This window comes from Notolabrus celidotus, chromosome 7, assembly GCF_009762535.1.
Source record: "Notolabrus celidotus isolate fNotCel1 chromosome 7, fNotCel1.pri, whole genome shotgun sequence".
NCBI classification, from domain to species: Eukaryota; Metazoa; Chordata; class Actinopteri; order Labriformes; family Labridae; genus Notolabrus; species Notolabrus celidotus.
Window position 1 is genome coordinate 21,630,934 of NC_048278.1, and position 21,434 is coordinate 21,652,367.

General features: G+C 37.4%; 1 protein-coding gene across 1 annotated transcript in view; it reads left to right on the top strand.

Moving 5' to 3' along the window:
- Nucleotides 1-3,776: 3,776 nt before the first annotated feature.
- The window catches only part of ctnna2 (catenin (cadherin-associated protein), alpha 2), a 422,437-nt gene continuing 404,779 nt past the window's right edge, over nt 3,777-21,434 (top strand). Inside the window, 2 exon segments of the mRNA XM_034687997.1 lie at nt 3,777-3,886; nt 8,433-8,515. The gene's annotated coding sequence lies outside the window, so the exon portion shown is untranslated.

Here is a 21,434-nt window from a genome sequence, read left to right on the forward strand (position 1 = left end):
ATCAGCCTTAAGGGTATATGAAAATTGCATCTTGCATTGAGTACAGTAAACAAAAGAAGAGGAACGTGTTGATGGTCAAAGTGGTGCTTAACCAACCCAGTCCTAATTCCCCTCCCACTTTTTAAAACACACAAACTCTATAACTTCTAAATTGTACATATACTATTACTGGATAGAGTAGGTTACGTGTCTAAAACCTTGCACTCATTCGCCATTGTGTTTATAACCTCCTCTGACCTTTAAGCATTGTTCTTATGTCATTATTTAAGGCAATTGTTTCTGCTTGCTTGCTTTGGCTGATGTCTAATTTCACCCCATTTCTTTCTGACCTATCTTTCTATGAGGATATCAGGTTAGAGGTGAAAACTCAGGAAAAATACCATTAAGTTGAAATGTGTCACTGCATAGTCGGGCAGGGATTGTTGGCCGGGGGGGGGGGGGGGGGGGGGGGGGGGGGGGGGGGGGGGGGGTTGTGTCTGAGGGTGATGACTCATACCAAATGATTGCATGCCATTGCTATGTAATGATGAAGAGTGTGAAGGCATGTGTAAGTGCGTGTTTGTATGTGTTTGTGTGTGAGATAAGGGACTAGAGTATCTGGCCAACAGTAAACAAAGAAGGACCAGAGCTCATTTTTCATGCCTGCTACAAACCTGCTACTTATAAAGAAAAGGGCATATTGCAGTCAGGTCAGTGGTTAATGATTGCTCATGTCACTGTAAATCACTTTACACATTGAACACACAGAGGGAGGTCCATGCCCCTAATTTTTACAACTAAGTGGATTGTCAAGTTAATGCATAGGCAAATTAGGGTTGGTTGATAATTTGATAACGATAATTATCATGATATAGTTTTTCTCAATATAAATATTACAAATGTTCAATAGAAAATGTGATATATTTACACCTGTAATCCCACATCCCAACCACCAGAAAGGGAGGGGCCGCTAATGTGCCTTAAGCACTAGTTGCCACCCAAAATTAACAGAAGAAGAAGACAGCATTTAACAGCCAATCATTTCGCAGGGTAGGAGGTAGGCCAGCTTAGAGACTATTGGAGCGGAATGTAAACACAGCTGAAACGAGCAACAGTGACACTGAAGAAAACGCAAAACCTACAAGCTCAAAGCAGAGTCATTAGTCTGACACTGCGTTAACTATTAACTTCATACACTTAATACAAGACTTTCAGGATGTGAGTAAAGGAAGAGCTGGGAGACAACTTCTGCTGTGCATTTCTAACACATTTCATGTCCACTGTGACCATAGTACAACTGCACACCGAATAACTGATGCATTCACTGCGTTACAAACTAAAACTTCACTGAATTCTTATCTTACACAAAAGACCTGCTTCCTGTTAGTACTGTCAAAAACGAGGGACTCAAAAAGCTTCACAGAGAACTAAATCCAGATACAAGCTATGAAACCATCTGGTTTCTTCAACTTTTACACCGGACCAAAAATCTGCCTTTAAATTTAAATGGAATAATTATTTGATATTTATCGTGATAATTATCGATATCAACTGATATTAAAAATGTTTTTGTAATAGCATCTTTTACAATATTGTCCAGCTCTAAGCTAAATACAGATATCTGTAAACATGGGTTAAACCTCATTGATAACCTTAACAGTGCAGTGTGAAGTATTTAGCGGCATTCAGCACATTTAGACTTGGTATTAGTTTGGTATATTTTTATTTAGTGAGTGACTGCACAAAATGCCCAAGTTGAAAGATGAAGAGCAGAGTAGTTGTTTTGTGCATAACAATTTGTATTGAAGGACTTTATTTATATTAAAAACCTGACAAATGGAAGATCATACTTATCATGCATCACAGGAGCTCCTTGTCCTCAAAGGCCACCATCGCTTCTCCAATGGGAGGGCTGAGCAGGGGAGCGTTTCCATCTAGAACCTGACATTTCCACACACTGCACCTCTAACTCTAATTCACAGATCATATCAATACATTTCCGCACAACATATCGGGCATTGTTGCGTGTTATTGACTTTCCCTTGCAGTAACCACTCAGCAGTGTAAATGTGCATATTTGCTCGGGTGGGACAAAATATTGATACAGCAATAGATTGTTGTCCTGACATGTGTGATGCCATAGTCAATTTGCAGGCACTTAATATTGGTATTTTTTATAATCAGATTTTTCGCTAAAGAGGTTTCCCTGCTAATCGTTTTCGCAAAGTCACTTTGTCATGACTCCACACAGTGGCACTTATGACGTGAATAAAGATAATGTGAACAGCAGTTAAATTGGTTGAGGAAGAAGCTTACTCCAGGATAATGTCAAACAGAGGTGAAAACGAGTTAGAGACGTGCTAGCCTCCTTAACCCCAAAGTAGAAAGAAAAAGAAAGAAAAGGCTATTCCATCTCTTTATTCTGAAATGAGAGAAGAGGTGGAGTCATACAGGTTAACACAACAATAAGTTTATGTTTTAAAGTTCAAGCATAACATTTGAACAGGTTTACTGACCCAAGTAAAGCAGCAAAATGTGTTTATTTTGAAATGTGCTTTTTTAAAGAATTTTTTTTTTTTACACTTTTTTAACAGTTGTCTTGTAGTTATGTATATTTGTAAATTTAATTTGCAAGGAAAAAACTTCCTTTCAACAGGCAGCAACCTCGAGCAGGACTAGACTCATGTTAGACAGCCAGCTTCCTTGACCATGTCTTGGTCTCATTTCTTATTGGTTTGCTATCTACTGATTATTACTTTATCCTGAAATTATTGTTATCATGGGCCATGTATTATGTCACCCACGCCACTCCTGATGTTCGCACTGTAATTAACTCTGTAATTTGAAGATTTTTCAAAGCAGTTTGAGTATCAACCCTCAATACAGCCTGAAATTAAGATTCTGATATTGGTCAATGCACCTATCTAATCTCATAACTTGTAAGCCCATCCAAAAATCGACTGGTTTTAGTCTAAGTCGAAAGATGGAAAACTACAGTGCAGTGCTGGCAGCAAGTGCAATGTTTGCCAAAGCTTGCAAATTTCAGCAAACAGGCTTTTTCTACCAATGATATGCATGTATTAATCCAGCTGGTATTGGGATACACGGTATAAGCAGATTAGGAAGTCAAGGTAGAGATCTACAAAGAAGATACTGGGCTTTTCAGTGTGGAATTCGTATTAGTTTTTTACCAGCATGACTTACCCCAAATGCTACTTTTTTAAATAACTTGATGAATCTACATTAAATAATTATATATTAGTAATGCTGGTGACAAATACAGGGATGAAACATGTTGTAGGCCGGTCATAAAAAAGGTCCATAAACAAGCAAAAACATGACAGCTTGAGTCACAAAATTGTCTAATGTGTTTTTATTTGCAAAAACAAGTGAAAACCAAAATCTCTGGAACAAACAAAAGAAAAATGAATTAACACAAAACTCCAGCATTACACCAACCTTACTCATTGAGAGCTACTCTCAGACTCCTCAAAAACATGGTGGACAGAGGCTTTTAAGGGCTTAGCCCCTCCCTCTGGACCAACTCTTAGGAGCAATTAACTCTTCTGTACCCAATATATCCAACCACCAACTCATCTTACCTTAAACACTTGTGTTACACTACATCACTAATCATTTCTCCCCAAAATACCCTTCATAAACCCCATCAGTTCATGAATAAAAGATAATTAACCCCTAACTATGCTCCACATTGTTCCTTCCATCATTACCACACCTGGGCTCACTCTCCCCTCCACCAATAAAAGGAGGCTGCACCCTCAGCTCCTATTCCAACACTCCGGAGCAGTAATGCACCAACAAGCTGGATGCCAACCGCCTAGAAACACGAAACAGAAGAAGCAGCTTCTATTCCAACACTGCAGCTGTGGAGGAGCAGATCAGCATGGTTAGTGACCAGAACATGAATAAACAGATAACCTTAACAATCTAGTAGTGGGTCTCTTTTTAAAGAACAATTGATCGTTAAAACAATCACAGGAAGAAAAAGTGCATGCATGCGTGCGTGCGTGCGTGCGTGCGTGCTTGCTTGCTTGCGCGCGTGTGTGTGTGTGTCCAGGTCCAGGTGTGTGCGCGCCTCACCATGTGCCGTCCGCAAGTGACAACACTTTTATTGAAAGGCCCATATCAGCACAATAATTCAAATATCAGTCGGACTGTATTGCATTGCTACAAGCTTGGATTTGTGAAATACTCACTAAACAAGATCTGTATTTCATTTTAATGAATGCCGTTTTTTAATTTTCAGCTTCTTTGTTTTATTGAATACAGTCTCAAGTTTGCAATATTACAATTCAGAATGTGCAGCCTTTGAGTCGCACTTGTGGTGCATAAAAATTATGCCTCAGAGGAGCATCAAAAAAGTCCAGATTTACGAGAGCACATTTGACCTGAATCCTAACCTTCATCTTTAAACAAAGCTCTGACTGATTTCTGCTCGGTCCACAGAGGAAAAGCCTTTTTACCGTCATTCTGCTCTGTTGCTCGGCTGCAAACAGCTCGGGGCCAGGAGCAAGGTCAGCCAAAAAAAACTTGATACTAAAGAGTAGAGGGAAGGAAAGGACACATATTGTCAGTTTTTTCCCCTCACATCTTGGAAAACGGATAGGTGAGTGAGACAAATTACTGTAAGCTGATGCAGAATAATGTTACTCAACATTTCTCATTTTTAAAGATTTTGTTTTCGCTTTCTGGCAACGGTACTATATTGCGGTATTACAAAAGGAAAGGGATCACATGTAAATGCATGTTAACCCATTTTCTCTCCTTACAACCCCTCCCTCCCCTTCAAACATGCCTGTTATGCCATACCCCACTAATGTTTGGGCCTGAGACCAGAAAAATGTTTATATAAACCAATATGAGGTCAGGTCTCAGTTTCCTGTAGCTTGTAACTGAATCTATGTGATCTACATTTTTGTTTCTCTCCTTCTTCCTTGTTTGCATTTTTAGACATCTACTTTATTTTACACTTGTCTTGGCTGTTTAGTAAGAAAGTACTTTCAACAACACAACAACCAGGGGCTTTGATCGGGGAGAATTAGCCAGGTATGAAACATGTTTGTCATTGACTTATCTAAGCTTTAGCTGAGGAACAATTACCAGCTTTCAAGTAGATAGTTCTGTAAGGCAGACACAGATCCCGGCAGTGCTGTTACTTGCCTACATCCAACTTGGAGTGAAAAGAACACAAGTTCACCCATTTCACAATTCCTTTTCATTGCTAACATTGACACCCTCTGACATGAAGAGGAGGCAGCAGTGCCCTTTGTTTAGTGAGCATGGCTCTGCTCTGCCTTGAGGTGTCTAAACAGGAAGTAGACCAAAATTCAAGCTACAATTTTGTCCATCACAAATCACTCTGTTATGCTATTTTATTTAACACACCAGCATGGCTCTATGTGGTCGGAAGTAAACCTCCTTCACGTGTGCACCTGAAACCAAAAACGTGTGTGAATAAATTAACACACTTGTTTAAAATCCATGTTGTGGAAGAACGTAACACTGGTGCCTGTATTGAAACCAGTACACTATCAACCCCTACTCTCCATCTGATCCACACAGGTGATGTGGTTTTAGTCAGAGTCCAGCAGTCCTCTGCACCTCTATATCTATAACCTAGCTAATATTGCAAAGCCACAACTGAGTAATCCAAGTAAATCCAAAGGATTGGATAAAAATCCCTCTTGAAATGATACCCTGATCACACATCACTTTATCACCCCATGATAGATTGCTTGTGGACTTGTAGCAGCTACTGCCAAGAGTGTACATGCACAGGTGTGACTAATAACATTAATGATGGTTGTGTTTCAATTGGCAGGGCATGTGTACCTGCATCCGAGCAGTCTCAAAGGACTTCTTGTATTTTTCGATCTCTAACAAGTCTGCCTCTGGTATTTTTAAAAGTTGTACTGCAGATCATTGATCACATCCTAACTTCAAGGACTGATGTCACAGTGCCCATTTGAAAGGTTTAAGTTATACTTCTGTAGCATAGAGGGGAGGGCACCATTGAGTCAGGAGCTTGGATTAATTGAGTGCAGGGGAATGACCCTGAAAGTGGTTTACGAAGAACTTCTCTGCAAAAGAAAAAAGTTCATGTATTACACTGAGAGAACACTGCTTCATACCTCAGCCTTTGATACAGCTTAAAATGCTATACTGTACTGTAAGTATTTAAGTCAATGCACAAAATCTTCTAAAGCTGCAAAGAATCAACTAGTTTCAGGTGTTAATCATTGGATGATAAAAAAACAAAACTTTCCAATGAACTGAGAGTGTAATGTGAGCAGTATTTTTTCTACACTTTTTTTGTGATATCTTTTTATTGCACCATTGGAAGAGTATGTGATTGCTGCCTATATTTAAGTCTAGGTAACATAAAAGGTGTTAGAAAGGGCAACATGGTATTACAACATGCAGCCATGCTAATATCTGATTGATTTTCTCCACTTCTGTTAATCTGATGATATCATATTAGAACTTGTCTGCAAATCAAGTTGTGTTTTATGATATAAAAAATACTAAAAGGATGAATATGTCAGGTTGATAGTAGCTGTAGTCAAGTGGAGTTGCAGGACTTAATACATATGAACAGTCTTCCTGAACTGATGACTGTGATTCACTCTAATCTTTAAAGCATGAAGGCCAAGCAAGTAACCCATGCCCTTTTATTACAAAGACCTCAATAAATACATTGTCCACTAGCTGTGATGTAGTGCCTTCAGCTGTGTCTTATAACCTGGCTTGTCATTGAACTTCTCGCAAGCAAGAAAATTACGTCCCTGGAGCTACTGCAGCCTTGTTGGTCAACTAACCTTTGAAAGTCATATCCCTATTAGACACAGACTGTGAAAGATATGCAGATGTTACACTTCAACTTTTCTTCAAGAGCACATTCAGAAAATGCATCTAACAGCATCCTTCTCATAAACAGACGTATCCCTGCCCGCTAATTTACATGTCTTCTCCTATCAGTTGCTTGCATGTTGTCCCGGTCCCACTCAAACACAGAGACCCCTGGGGATTCAGAAAGTTCAGAGGCCAAGTCAAAGCTTGTGGGAACTAATCTTTACTAAGTCATTCTCCACCTCTCACATCACCATGCATCCCAAACAGAGGTCATCTCCACTGTCCTCAACTGAGATCTAATGTTTGAGGAATGCAGTCAACTCTGCAGAATGAATAATGCTCATGATGATAGCAAAACAAAACAAAATACAATTGGTGTTTATTAAGAAAGTTTTGAAACTATACTTTGGAAATGTGATGAACAGTATAATAATAATACCAACTTCACAACTTCTTTGTGTCTCACTGGAGAACATGTGATTTTGCAGTCAAATTGTATCCAATTTAAAATGTTTTCGATACCTGAAACCAATTTTGCCAAGAATAGTGCCTATGAAGTCAATTATTATATCAGGTTAGGGATGTGCTATTAAAAAAATATGAAAAAGAGTGGTGATAAAGTTGAGATTGTGATTCTCCCTTCGAAAATGATGATACATTTTTGCCATATCGCCCATCCCTGTGTCAGATCTATCATTGTAATAGTAATAATACATTTATTTATATATTTTTGGCATATTTCAAAAACCATGGTTTACAAAGTGCTTGACAGACAGCAGGGCACATAAAAACAAAGCACAAGAAATCAACAGCAGAGAGAGCCTAAACAAAAAATTTAATTAAAATCAGACATCAAGAAAAACAAACACAAAGAGAATCCAGACAGCGATTTAAACTGACATCACAGGCAACCCAAGAACCAGACAATATGATCCTAGGCCAAAGGGACCAGAAAGTAAGACAATTTAAAGTTTGAAAGGAAAGAAACAATAAAATTACATTTTATTCCAGTTACGATTGTATTGAACTCTGAGAGATATGAGGTTAGCTTATCAACAGCACAGCTTGTTAACACATACAAGTCAGCACCCATTGGCATTATTCTGGGTTTCTGATTATACAAACCAGGGATACAACCTGCCTTGTTGCCTCCTTGTTAAGAACAAACCTTCTCCTGCATGATCAAGAGGCTGCATTGGTGTCTTCAGCAAAGTAAAGCTGGTCAATGTCAAACAGTCTGAGCCAGAGACATCACTGAGTTCTTAGAGGTAAAGGAGAGGTCATGGATAGCAGAGACCCTCTCTGGAAAAAAAAGTGACTTGGTTTATTTTGGTATCTTGGTTTGAAAAAGACAGAAATTATTCACTTCTACAGAATGACTGGTTATATATTTTTTTTGTATTTATCAGGAGGGCTATATGCTGTTCAGTAAAAATAAGGAGATTCTCAGGACTTTTCCAGACTATAATATTTTGTTATTGCCAAGTTTCTATGCTAATGTTTATATTAATGCTTGTACTAAACTTGTTCTTTCATCCCAACCACAGTGACTCATGTAAGCTTTTTGTGTTTATTTGCAGGCTGTGCACTTCAAAGTGAATGCAACGTTGGTACCCACTGACCCACTCCAGCTAACAGCACAGCAATGGATGTTGCTAATAAGGTATGATACAGTTCCAATTTGTTTCCATGTGTCATCAGAACAAAGGTTGTGACTAGTTTTGATGTCCAGAACTTTGCAGCAGGATCAAAATTGAGAATATCAATTTTTAACAAAATATTAAGGGCAATGTCACTCTTTAGCAACCATGTACACTGCTTAGGGTGATCAGCAGCAGCAGAGCCAGCTCTTTCCCATTCTCAATCATTTTCTATTTTAGTATTCATGTTCTCCATACAGGGTCTTGCTTACCATCTCTTATCAGCATATAAGATTTACCCTCAGTTGATTAAAATCTAGATGTAGTTAAATGGTCACAGTGTGTTTCACTGAAACAAATCTCATTCTGACCTATGTTCAAGTTTTAGAATTATCATTCAAAACAAAACTAATAACTTCAGTCATGTATTATACAATATAACTTACAAATTATATATGCATAGGTTACTTGTATGCAGCTTACAGCCAGAACAATTCTGCAGGGCTAAAATATTGCTGAAACAGAAATATGTTAATTTATGAAAAATAATGCAAACAGGAGCCATATGCACTTAAAAGTGGTATAAAAGAGAGATCGTGTCAGGATAGCTTAAAAAGCATATTTTATGTGGGCATAGCATTGATTACACAGGTTGGATTTTGAACCAGAATGTGTTTGAAATGAACCATTTCATGAATTGGGACAGCCATCAAAGCCATTAACAACTGTTAGTGTTTTTACCAAGTAAGAGTAGGACTGTTTCTACTCTACTCTCATCACACCATTAAATATTCAGTCTATTAAGACATTCAGTTTTTAAGATGGGCAAAACAGCACAACAGGGTTGACTCAAAACCAACTCACAGGTGGTTATGCGAGATTCAAATCATCTTTATAAATAGGGCCATTTATCACCTGAATAGGCTCATTAGACAGCATGCAGTCTGGGCACTTAATTTTCTCTACCCTACGTCTTTTTCCTTTGATTTATATTTGATGATCTCACATTGATGTACTGTTTTCTCTGTGAGCTGTGAATGAAATAGTGACTAAATGTCTAATTTTGTGCCCTAAAAGCACCAAAGGAAAAAGTCATACTTTGATGAGCCCAACACCCTCTTACTAATCATTGTTTAAAAGCATACTGACAAAAGTAAAAGGGTTCTGCACATTAGTTACTCTGCATCTGCTAAAACAATAAAGAAACTGGCGCATCTGGGAGAGCTTGGTTGTAATTTATTCCGGCATTATGGCCATCTATTTCAATTTCATGAGGAATAATGTACTGTGAGTTGGTCGTTATTGGAAAAATAAAAGACCCACAGCTTCAAGTAGGGTTTTTAAATCACCCTAAAGAGGGTGTACTTGATATGAGGAGATATAAGATGTAGCTCAGTCATGAGATCAGAACTGCATCAATACCAATGACCTGTTATTTGTGTTTATTTTGGTAATTACCTTAGCAGTGCACTACATGGAAATACCACACTCTGGTAAACCAATCAGAATTAAATATTCAGTGTGAGGTCAATTATTATTTATGGTGATAACCACAACCAGTAAAACCTTTTTACATGAAACTATTTCTGTTTTTTTAAGTACTCTGTCAGAATTTAACTGTAAAAAAAGTTTTATAGAGTGAGTTTGGACTGTATAGCTTTGGCAGAGTATGAGTTCTTTATCTGCATTAGCATGCTTGTCTGCTCACCACAGATATCCTGGTTAGCCAAGCTCATGTAGCATGGCTTAGAATAGAAAACACAAATGTGGGACCAGGCTGCCTCTCAGTGCAGATTTGAGCTGTGCCGAAGTGAAAAAGTCATTGTGGTAACTGTTTCACCATTATTACTACAAAAGCACTCTAGTCACCTAAGTTTGAATTTCTAAAATTTGAAATACCAATACCAAATTCATTCATGAACCAAAATAATTAAGAATAAGAATTAAAAGACAAACTAATGAAACCATTTCTACATTTTTTTGTTTTAGATACAAAATGACTGGCACCAAACAAACTTAATAAGCACACTGTATTTGTTGTTACCCTTTTTTGCTCTTTAAATACTCCTTTATAGTCTTGCATTGCAAGACGACATATAACTAATAACAATATTAATATTAATTTAATATTAATATTATTTTTTCTTGTGGTTCCTAACATCCAACAGGAGAACTTGCAACTTTCTGTTCATCATTAACTCAGGAAAAATAGTGTTGATTGTGTCTTTTCATTACTTTAACCAGGAAAAAAATAGTGTTCATTGTTTCTTACCTTCCCTATGATCATTTACATATTTGTTGTGAGATGATGAAGTCTCACCATGCCAATACACAGGCTCTGCCTCAGCAGAGGTTAACACAAATTGAAATGCATGACTGATGTTGCAATCAGCCTGCAATTTACCACAGGGTTTGTTGATATCCGGTAATGATCAGCAATTAATGCCAAGCATGATGCTTTAGATCGCAGCAGTGATTATTAATGCATGATGTCAACAGCAAGTAGGGAGCAAAAACCCTAATGTGCAAGGAAATAGTTCTTCTGCTTCTAGATTATAGCTTTATAATCATTATAACCCATTTATTACTATCCAAAGTGAGCTGAGCAGAGCTAAAATAAAGTCTGTCAATCACTGAATCGTGAGGAACTGTGTTTAGACGTCACCCGTCTGGTATGAAGAGAATTGGTTGGACAGCATATTATGCAGTGACGGGAATATCTATTTTGAGCACAAAATCCCTCACAAGGGAAAAAAACACAAAGAAAAGGTTCTCTCGAGGCTGCCAAAAAGCCAGAGGGCAAGGAAAGTAATTCCTGCATCAAATTCTGTTGTGCCCTCTTCAGTTATTGACTCCTCATCCCTCATGTCTTTGAACGTCTCTGGTTGTGATTTGACAAATTCCCAGTGTGAAATAACCTTTCTCCTCAGAGGCAGGCACGTGAAAATGACAAAAAAAATGTTTTGCACTTTTTATATTGGATTAAAAAAAGGACAAGTAGAGCTTTCTCTGTTCTGTTTTATACTGATAAAGGCTTAAATAACTGAGTTTACTGACAAAACATGTCTTATTAGAAAGCAATATTTCTATAATAGCACCAGGATGAATCAACAAATTCTGTTGGCCGACCACATTGGTATTACACAGCCCTACCCCTACCTTTCATTTACTCTCTTTTCAGTTTTCAGTTTTATAATATACAGATGTCAGAATTGTTTTGCTCTTGATTGAGTGTTGTTTGTGAAATTGTGGCACCTGTTTGGCTTGATGAAAGCTTCATTAGACGGATACTTGCTCATCATTGTGATGCACCAGATGGCTGTGCTTAGCACTTGGGGGCAAACTGATAATTCTGAGGCTGCATTTTAACATGAAACTTAATTAAGACATCATAACACGGCTGACCCAGCTGAAATTATCACAGCAGGCTGAAATAATTCATCATAATCAGTTTTTCAGCCATATTTTGCTGCCATCTCTACACCACTTGAGGAATGAACACAGTCCTGTCTAGTTTTTAGACCATGCTACATTACAGTGGCTTGGGTGTCTGTTTAAGGGTGGTTTATATTCAGAGAAGGAGAACTCTGACCAGCTGAAAAGGTTGATTTTTATTAGATTTTCTATAAGATAACAAAAATAGTGAGGTTTTTTTTTATTATTTGAGTTTAAAAGAAAACTGCCACAAACTGCTGTGCTGCACAGTAACACTGTAAACAGATCAGTAAACTTCGGACTTTGTTCTGCTATGAGCACAAATGTTGAAAATAAAAACTACATTTGATGTCAAAGTCTGGTGATTCTTCAGATTTTCATTTAATTCCATGTTTTATCAAACATTTATATTTGGTCATTTTACTTTGCACATTTTTCACATTATTTTTGTTCAAGGCCACCCATCATTTCTTGACGGGTGAACCCCCTTTTCTTTGTAAGTCCTCATTGTGCCTGGTCTAATACAGAAAAAGTAAGGGACATTTTCCCAAAAGTGAGGGGAGGAAATTAATTTTCTCTAGTTGTCTGCTCTCACTTCAGCCATCCCTGCCTTAATATTAACTCATGTTATTACTGGCAGTTTTAATATTATTTTACCCATAAAAATTCATACATGGGTGGCTCTTTCAATCAGAGTCATTGTATGCCTGAAGCGCTTCAACAGCAAAATCTTTTAAGAAAAGTTATCCATGATAACACATTAATTAATTACAGGGAAGTCAGGACATGATGTTCATTTCAAAGCAAGTCTAGGGGAAACATTGATATTTTCAATCTGCTCATGTTTGCCTGGTCAGTGACCATACAATTGGTTAGGACACAGTTTGAGTTGCCTGTAAATATTTATATAGACAGTCCTGTTATTCCATTTCACCTTTTTTTGGCAAATAGTTTTCTTTTTCATCAAAGTCTATTGTACATAACAGGAAACATAAATTTTTCCAATTCTGTTCATAACTTGCTTTATTTGCCCAGGGATTCAGTTTGGTAGATCTCTGCTGACATTATAGGAACAATTTGAAAGGTAACTTTAAATAACTAACCTTTGAAAATGTATTCATTTGTCAGATAAAAAATACAACACTAAAATAAGTCAGTTTGACTGATTTGATCATTCTAACCAGAAAATATTCATCAAATTAGATTATTATTATAACTTTATTATTATTGTTATTTTTGATGGTATTATTATTCTTTGTGTGTTTTTTTTATTGTAGATAATGATGATAATAATATTAATAATAATATTTTTTCAGCACTTTTAAGCAAGGAGCACTAGAGATGGGGATCTAAAGCCAGGTCTATTGATAACCTAGTTTTAGCTAATCTATACTGCTATCATGTGCTATCTATACTGAGTCTTGCAGTTCCCATGACATAACAGTATATGAAGAGTGGAGTCACATCATTGCAAAAAATTATAATTATTGCGCAACAGAGTTGTACACGGAAACAGGTGGGAAAAGTTTTCAGGTCAAATCTAGGTTGTAAAAGTGTTTCCAAAGACAAGATTTAAAGGCAGGAAGTGTCAGCAGATCATGCATTAACTGCTAGTAAAAGGTTTGCCTATCCCCACATCACATCTGAACTGGAATCAGTCATGATCTGATAGGAGTTCTGATCATAAAGGATAAAGTCAAACATTATGCGGTTATTTATAAGTTTTAGGCTTCAACTCTGTTAAAGACATTTCAAATCTGCTCTCACTTTGAATCAGGGCATCACTGACATTCACAGCAATAACTCCAAGAAAAAGGACAAAATAATGTGTTCAGTCTCATTTCTCATCTTTAATCTGCTAACAGATCCAGATTCTTGTAAGGTTATAGTGTACAGAGTTTAAATACAGCCAAAGCAGACAACTGTGTACTGAAGTAACTCCTACCCATTCAAAAATGTTTTTTCAAAACCTCATAAATCTCAGACACTTAGAATTCATACTGCGCATTTTGAGAGTGCTTTATTTTGTTTACCAAAGGCCCCTGAAATGTGCATGTATTCTGTTGTTTGGGGTAGTTCAAGGATAAAAGTATCATTCATATTCTGTCTAGGTTTGCGTGTGGGCTGACTGAAAAGCTCACTACAGTTTTGCTGTAGTTTCACTCAAATAGTGTTCCTCCTGCTGGGTTTAATTTAGCTGGTCCATGAACAATGACTCTTCCTGCGGTGTGCTTTTCCTTTTTCTTCGTTTCTGTCATGACTTTATTGCCTCCATCAGGTAATGCTTGCAGCGTCCAGATGTATTCTTATTGTTTGGACCATTTGACTATTTCTCTCCCTCCTGATGGCATAAGAAGGAGAAATGTTATATTTAGTCCAAATATATAAATATTCTGAGTCAGCCTTAACTGCTTAATACAAAGTAGATGTATTTTTAAACTGTTTGCACATTATGAACTGTTGAGCTAAACTGCAATTTATCATATTTTGCTATTTTTATTTCTGGAGTTCATCTTATACTGTTCTTCAACAAGTATATCCACATCCAAAAAAAAAAACTAATTACACAAGCCATTATTTTCAATTATAAAATACTGAAGATTTATCTATTTTCAGTCACAAGTAAAAACAGCTGGGGGGTTTTGTGGAAGTGGTCATTATGCAATGTGTAATGATCTCCAGTTATTAACAATGGTCAGGGTCTAATACTGAATGACGCATAACTCTGGACTTATAACTTTTGTTTTACCCAGTATTTATCCAGGAAATGGTGATATATTAGCAAAATATTCATTACAGACGTAGGCTATCATGACTACCAGTGCAACAGCCACCATTACCACATTGCCCACCAAGCATGCCTGGGTGCAAATTAAAATAAATTAGACCAGAGGCGCCAATTTTCTGTCTCATTAGGTCATAATCATGTACTTACATAAAACAGTGGTATGATTTTAAGTAACGTACCTAATGGAGCACAGGTTTGATTGAAATTACCCCTCATTTAAGACAACAAGTAACAAGGTGAGGTGAGTAGAACGAGCCTACACTCATAAAAATGATTCAAGCCCTTCTTAGATGTGACACATTTAAGTATTGTTGTCTTTATTTAAAAATATCTAGTTTGAAAACATACACCAATATATTTAGTCAGCGAAACATAAAATGTATGAATCATATACCTTATGGGATTTATTTAATGTTGATCAACACAAAATAAATGAGTTCGAATGTGGTACCGCCCTTTGCGCATGCGTTATGCCATCGTCGCGGGCAAAACTCATTCATCACTCCTTCTGGCTGCTGGACCGTACATCGTGGGAAACCGTCTGCAGGTCGAAGTCCGTTCTTTGGTAAGTATTCGGTTTTCTGTACTGTAGTACTTTAGCCTGTGCCTCGTTACTGGTATTTTAGTACTTTTTACCAAAATACGTGCAGTGTGTTAATGTTTGTGGGGAGAACTTTAATTGTAAAGTCCGAGTTTGCGGGCTAGGTAACTTCCAACATGGCCGCTAGCTAACACGACAGCCTTGACACGAACATGGCAGCCACAAAACTACAATTGAGAAGTGCAAACAAATATTGAAGTGAACGAACCTGGCCTCACTAATTATGTGACTGTTAGGTATGTGTGTGAGAGTGAGCGGGGTGGATTGTAGACTCGACAGTCGGAGATGAAAGCACCTCACTGTCTGTCCAGTGAATCCCTGGAGAGCTGGACGGTTAGTCTTGCCGGCCGAGCCGTGGACCATTGTACTGTATATTATTAACTTCTTGTTGTGCGTGTATTTTAAACATGTGTAATAGGGGGTGAGGGAGAACAGTGGGGTTAATTAAGGGAATACACCAGGTGCATGTCGTTCTGTCTCCGCTCCTTTGCACGTTGACTGCGCACGCACACACACACACACACACACTCCGGCACGTAGCAGGTCCGCCAGACAGCTTGAGTAACGGAGGGCTTCCTGCGCTCCCCACGCCAATTATGAGCCTCTCATTCATAATCGGCTGTAAAACCTGAAAACTGTTGACTTGTAGCCAAGCTCCGCTCATAATGTCGGTTTGTTGTTATAGTCAAGCTACATATGATCTGGTGTGGACACAGTTTGCTTAATTTTGAAAGTTAACCGGTTGTTTAATGCTAATGTTTAATGTTTCAGTGCACGACTGTTCTGTGCAGATTGACGCGTCACTGCTCCGGCATCCCGCAGAAGTAGAAGGCTTGCGTATCCTGCTGGAGCTGAGACGCAGCCGGAGCGCAGCCGGAGCGCAGCGGAGCGGAGCCGGGGTGAGTTAACATGTTGATTTGATGAGAAACATATCTACCGATGCCTTGACAGAGTGGAGACGGATCTGGTGTACTTTGGCAGTTACACAATGAGCCTAGGAGCCCACCTGTGAGTGGATTTCACATGTTTGTTTGTTCTGTCTTAATCTTAAAAATAAAAACAGGTTAGTAGTAGTGTTGAGAAGAAACAGTCAACTTCTCAACTGCTACCATTTAACATTGATAAAGTTGGTAAACATCTTAATGTATTTATTTTTATGTTCAATATTAAAGGGTTTTAATTTTACACACACACTTGATGGATACGGTCCTACTAAAACATACTCTCCATCATCTCCTGCGGTCTCTGTCTCTTCTCCTGTCTCTCTCCCTCAGTAAAGTTTTCAGTTAAGCAATAAATGTACATTGTAGGTTACAGTAAGTCGGTTAATACATACAGGAAGGTTAAAGTTGTTCCTGTTTGTTTTACATTTTAATAAAATGGCAGAATTAAAAATAATTTCATGACTTGATCTTAGTTATGTGAAGCTTAATTTTTGCTATGAAAAATGGCTAGTCCCTTCTAAATGTTCAAATTGTATCTAATTTCATTGGTAAGTGCTTTAATTCTGTTTTGACTTGACTGTATGTTTCTGTGTATTCTGGCACTTGCCCTCACAACTTAATGTATTTTCATCTTTTGCAGTACGATCAACTTTTCCAAGCTTCTTGTGGCAGCCTCCTCGTAGTCAGCATTACCAAGCTTCTTATGCCAATGTCCCAGTGTTCAGAGTTACCAAGCTTCTTGTGGCAGCCTCTTAGTGATGGTAAGTACTTAAGTTACTTGTTTAATGCTGTTACAAGCTGATCTGTATCATTGTCATCTGTTCAATGTGATATGTGCTGATTATTATTAGTACTTTATTCTCTATTTCAGGATGATGAATGTGGCAGTGTAAAGAACTAGCTAGCATTAATTTGTTGTTGCAGCATTTTAGGCAGACTCATGGGCATTTAAGGGGCAGCTATCGCTATCCATGTCCCTACACAGATTGCCCATGCACTTTTAGTACATGAAGTAAGCTAAATTAAGTTAATTTGTACGTTTATGTTTTGATATTTGTTCTTCTTGATGATTTATTGTTGGACAATGGCAATTTTAATTTGTCTAAACTATTTATTTTTATCATTTTATCAGATTAATGCAGAGTTCTTGGGGATCACCACGAAACCACTGCAGTCAAATTTCATGTCACAGCTGGACAACTTTTCACACAGCTGATGCAGATCTTCAAGAGCAAAGGAGGAGTGAAGGGGCAAAGAATCAAAGATGTCCTGGCAAAAATAGATTTGGTTAGTAGAAATGTATATTACAGTTTTGTCTATATGGTAAATAGCCTGTGCCTTATCCAAAATACTTGACAGTGTTTCCAATTCATTGACCTACTTCACTGGGTTGCAAGGCAACTACCAGCTCATTCGGGGCATTCAGGGGTATGTGCCCTGCTCAGTAATGCCTTGAAGATTCAATGCTCTAGTCTTCATTAGGGGTAAAAGTTTTATCAAGTTTTTTATTTATTTATTTAAAGTTTCTGGTCTCAAAATTAAGAATTAGATTTTGGATCGATGTAGTGGTATGATCCGTCTTTGATGTATCGATTCAAAGACATCCCTTGTTACACCCCTAGTCAACTTGCTCCTCTCCCTGTGCCACTGTTGCACCCATATTTAGCCAAATTCTGTGTTGATTCTTCACCCCTGCTTTAGTGTGACGACATCGACATCAGGAGGGAGTGCACCCTGAGAAGCCTTGTTATCTACCTCAATGAAGATCCTGACACCGACTTCAAGGAATATCTGGTAAGTTAATACCAGTTTTCTTTTTTGTTTTTTTTTAGTTTGAAATTACTGATAGGTGCAAGAAGTTTTGGATTTGGTTTAGTGGATCCCCTTAGCTGGCAGTGGCAAACAGACTGAGGCTTTTTTGGATAAAACTTTCTCCTGCTCAACAAAAAAGCATCCTACAGGTTCGTCTCTATAGGGATGTGGTTGCCTAAATGATTATGTTGCAGCAATTACAGTTGCATGTTCATGGCTGCTGGCTGAAGTAATTTACTGGACCATTTTAAAAACATTTAACCCGTGAGATATAATCTATTTCACTTCACATGCAGCATTTAGAAAACACTGCAAATTCATATGAAACGCATCACAGATGCAGGCCACAAAACAATTCATTTTCTACTTGTTGTGTTTAGCATTTTACTTAACACAAGTGTTCTGTGTTTGTGTTGTTGTATAGGCCTCCGCCACTGAGGATGCAGAAAGGGACATCGCCCTCACAGTCATGGGGATATACATAATCCGTCAAGATGCCGATGGCCAGCCAGAGGATGTGGGAATTATGATCGAAGGCGTCAAAGTCCTGAGCAACGTGGACAGTGTCATCATGGTGTCATCATGGGGGTCATAATGATGTTTGGGCTCATTAATGCCCTTGATCTGAGCTTTCCAGACAACCTCAAGTACACTTTTGAGTTTGTCCAAAAGATCCTAATGAAGTTTCACAGAAGCAGGCAAGGGGCTGTTTACTGAACTGTTTGAATAACACGATGAACATGTATGCAGCCATGGGGAGTGGAGAGAGACATTATGTAATTGCTCCTCCCTAATGAACACTGATGGGGGTTTAAGATTGGATGGACAAAGTTTGCCCACTTTACCTCCCCATCCTAACTCTGAGTGTGACTACCATCCACACATCTCAAGCGGCCATTCATCTCGAGTCAACTAGCACCTCCATTCCTCTCCTCCCTGTCTAATTTCATCACTCAACTCAGGATGAAATGGACTTGAACACTGTTCAATATATTGGAGTTTTCATTGATCGTGAATGGCTAGTACTGTTTTCGTGTTGCTGTTTTACATATATAGTTACATTTAAAGGACATGTTCTCATCAAAAAATCAGAGTCTTGGTCTGTGAATGTTTAGTTTAAAAAAGAAAATGTTTTTGTTGTTTGTTGCCAAAATGTGGACCAAGGGAATTTCGCATTTGCTGCTTTTTTTTTGTTTCTGTAATACTACTAGCTTTAAAGCTAATGGCAACACTACATTTATACAGGAATCACATATGTTTTTGCAGTTTCCTCTGTGTGTCTTTGTGGCACTGGGAGAAATAGGATAGCTTGGTGTTTGAATTGTTCTTTAACAAAAGGTCTTGGTGTTTGTGTTCAAGTAAAACTGAGTTCATAGTGTTTTGTATTCAAGTAAATGGGACATCTTTGTGTTTGGTTTCACGTAAATCCTCAATTCAACAACCGTGAACATATACAGCCAAAATGTCAATTTTACATGAAAACAAACACCAAGATGTCAATTTTACATGAAAACAAACACCAAGATGTCAATTTTACATGAAAACAAACACCAAGATGTTAATTTTACTTGAAAACAACATGCTTTGAAAATACCAACCAGGTATTGTCTTTTGTGTTTTTTTGTGATCAATCTAAGGGTGATTTTTATCTTGCTTAATATACAATTAATTACATTGGTTTGAGTTGGACAAATGTAAATAATTTTCTTTTAGTAACTACAATAATATCATCTTGGCTGTATTTGTTAAAAATGTGTTGGGCAAATGTAAATAAATAACTCTTAGTAACTACAATAATATCATCTTGGCTTTATTTGTTAAAAATGAGTTGGGCAAATGTAAATAAATAACTCTTAGTTATTTCAATAATTTCATTTTGGCTTTATTTGTTAAAAATGAGTTGGACTAATTCATTTTCATTGTATTCCATGGATATACCAAGTTTGAGTTGGGGCTACATATATGTATTGGATGGAAATCCTGCCCTCAATAAAATTGAGTTCGTCCAATGAGTTATTTCTTTGAGTGTAGGGTGACCTGGTCACACGCAACTATTTGAATCACTGTAAAGCACTTTAAATTTGCATTTGCTTTGAATGAAAGGTGCTATATAAATGTAGCTTGATTGATTCATTGATTGCAAATCAAAGTTACCGACCAGTATCTAGTAGGATTGCAACCTCAACAAGGTGAAAATGGATGGTTTCCATGGTTTCATCAAGAAAGAGCTATACTGCTGTGCATGAACTGGTCATTGTGGGTTTTGCTAAATGCAATGCAAATTATCACACAGGAGCATGTTGATCACGGAGCAGTTATGGTTCAAAATTATTATTATTTTTTAAATAATAAATAAATTTTGGCTCTTTTGGCGCACTGTAGTTCAACCACATTAGCCTCTTTCTGCTTTCACTATGATTAAAAATAACACCATTAAACTTCTGAATAGGACATTTCACTTTGAAATAATAATGGTCGAACGTCATATGCTCTCTCTATCAAACAGAATTGAAATATCACTGAAGAACTTTGAGTTTGAGCGACCACCTACAAGTTGCTCAAGTAAGACAGTTTTCCTTTCTTGAGCTGTCTTATTCTATAAAGACAAAATCCCCACCTCGACCTACTTAACATCTAAAGGCCTGTGCAATGTTTCTTTTTTCTTGAATAAACTTTTCTTATATAAAGCATTACAAAATTAGTAATATAAAAAAAAAGTGAAAAATAATGCTTATCAGTCCCTTACAAAATTATCAATTTGACCCCTGCTCTTGCAAAAGGTTTACTGTTATGAAGTAAGCTACACACTTCCAACTAAAGGTTCAAGGTTATTAGAAGCAAGGTTAAAACTAAGAAAATATTAAAAGCACTTTTTTAAGTTTAGGAAATAATTACAATCATCCCTAAAAAAAAGTTGTGGTTGCTCTTATGTAGTTGGACACTTTGCACACACAGCTACGTATTTACAAGGTATTTCAAAGTGTGTGATTTAAATGTTTATGCTGTTCTATTATTTTTTAGATAAGACTGTATAGATTAAGGCAAAAATAAGGCAGGAAATCTTTAGTACAAATATTCAAAAATTAAGATTAAATTTACAAGCCCATGTACCAAACATAAAAACTGAGACTATTTGTCCTTGTCTTTCCAGACTTTAAACAGCAGACGTTAGAACTTCCCAACCGAAAGTGAAAGAGTTTCTTCATGTTATTACCGCCAGAAACTTTCTTTCTGTAATCAAATGCAGCAACAGGTGAAAACACAGCAAACTCCAGCAGACCATCATAAAAGGGCACTGCACTCTCTCCAGCTCTCCTGTTTGATTTCAAAGAACCAGAGCTGATTCCTCTCCCTCTAATCTT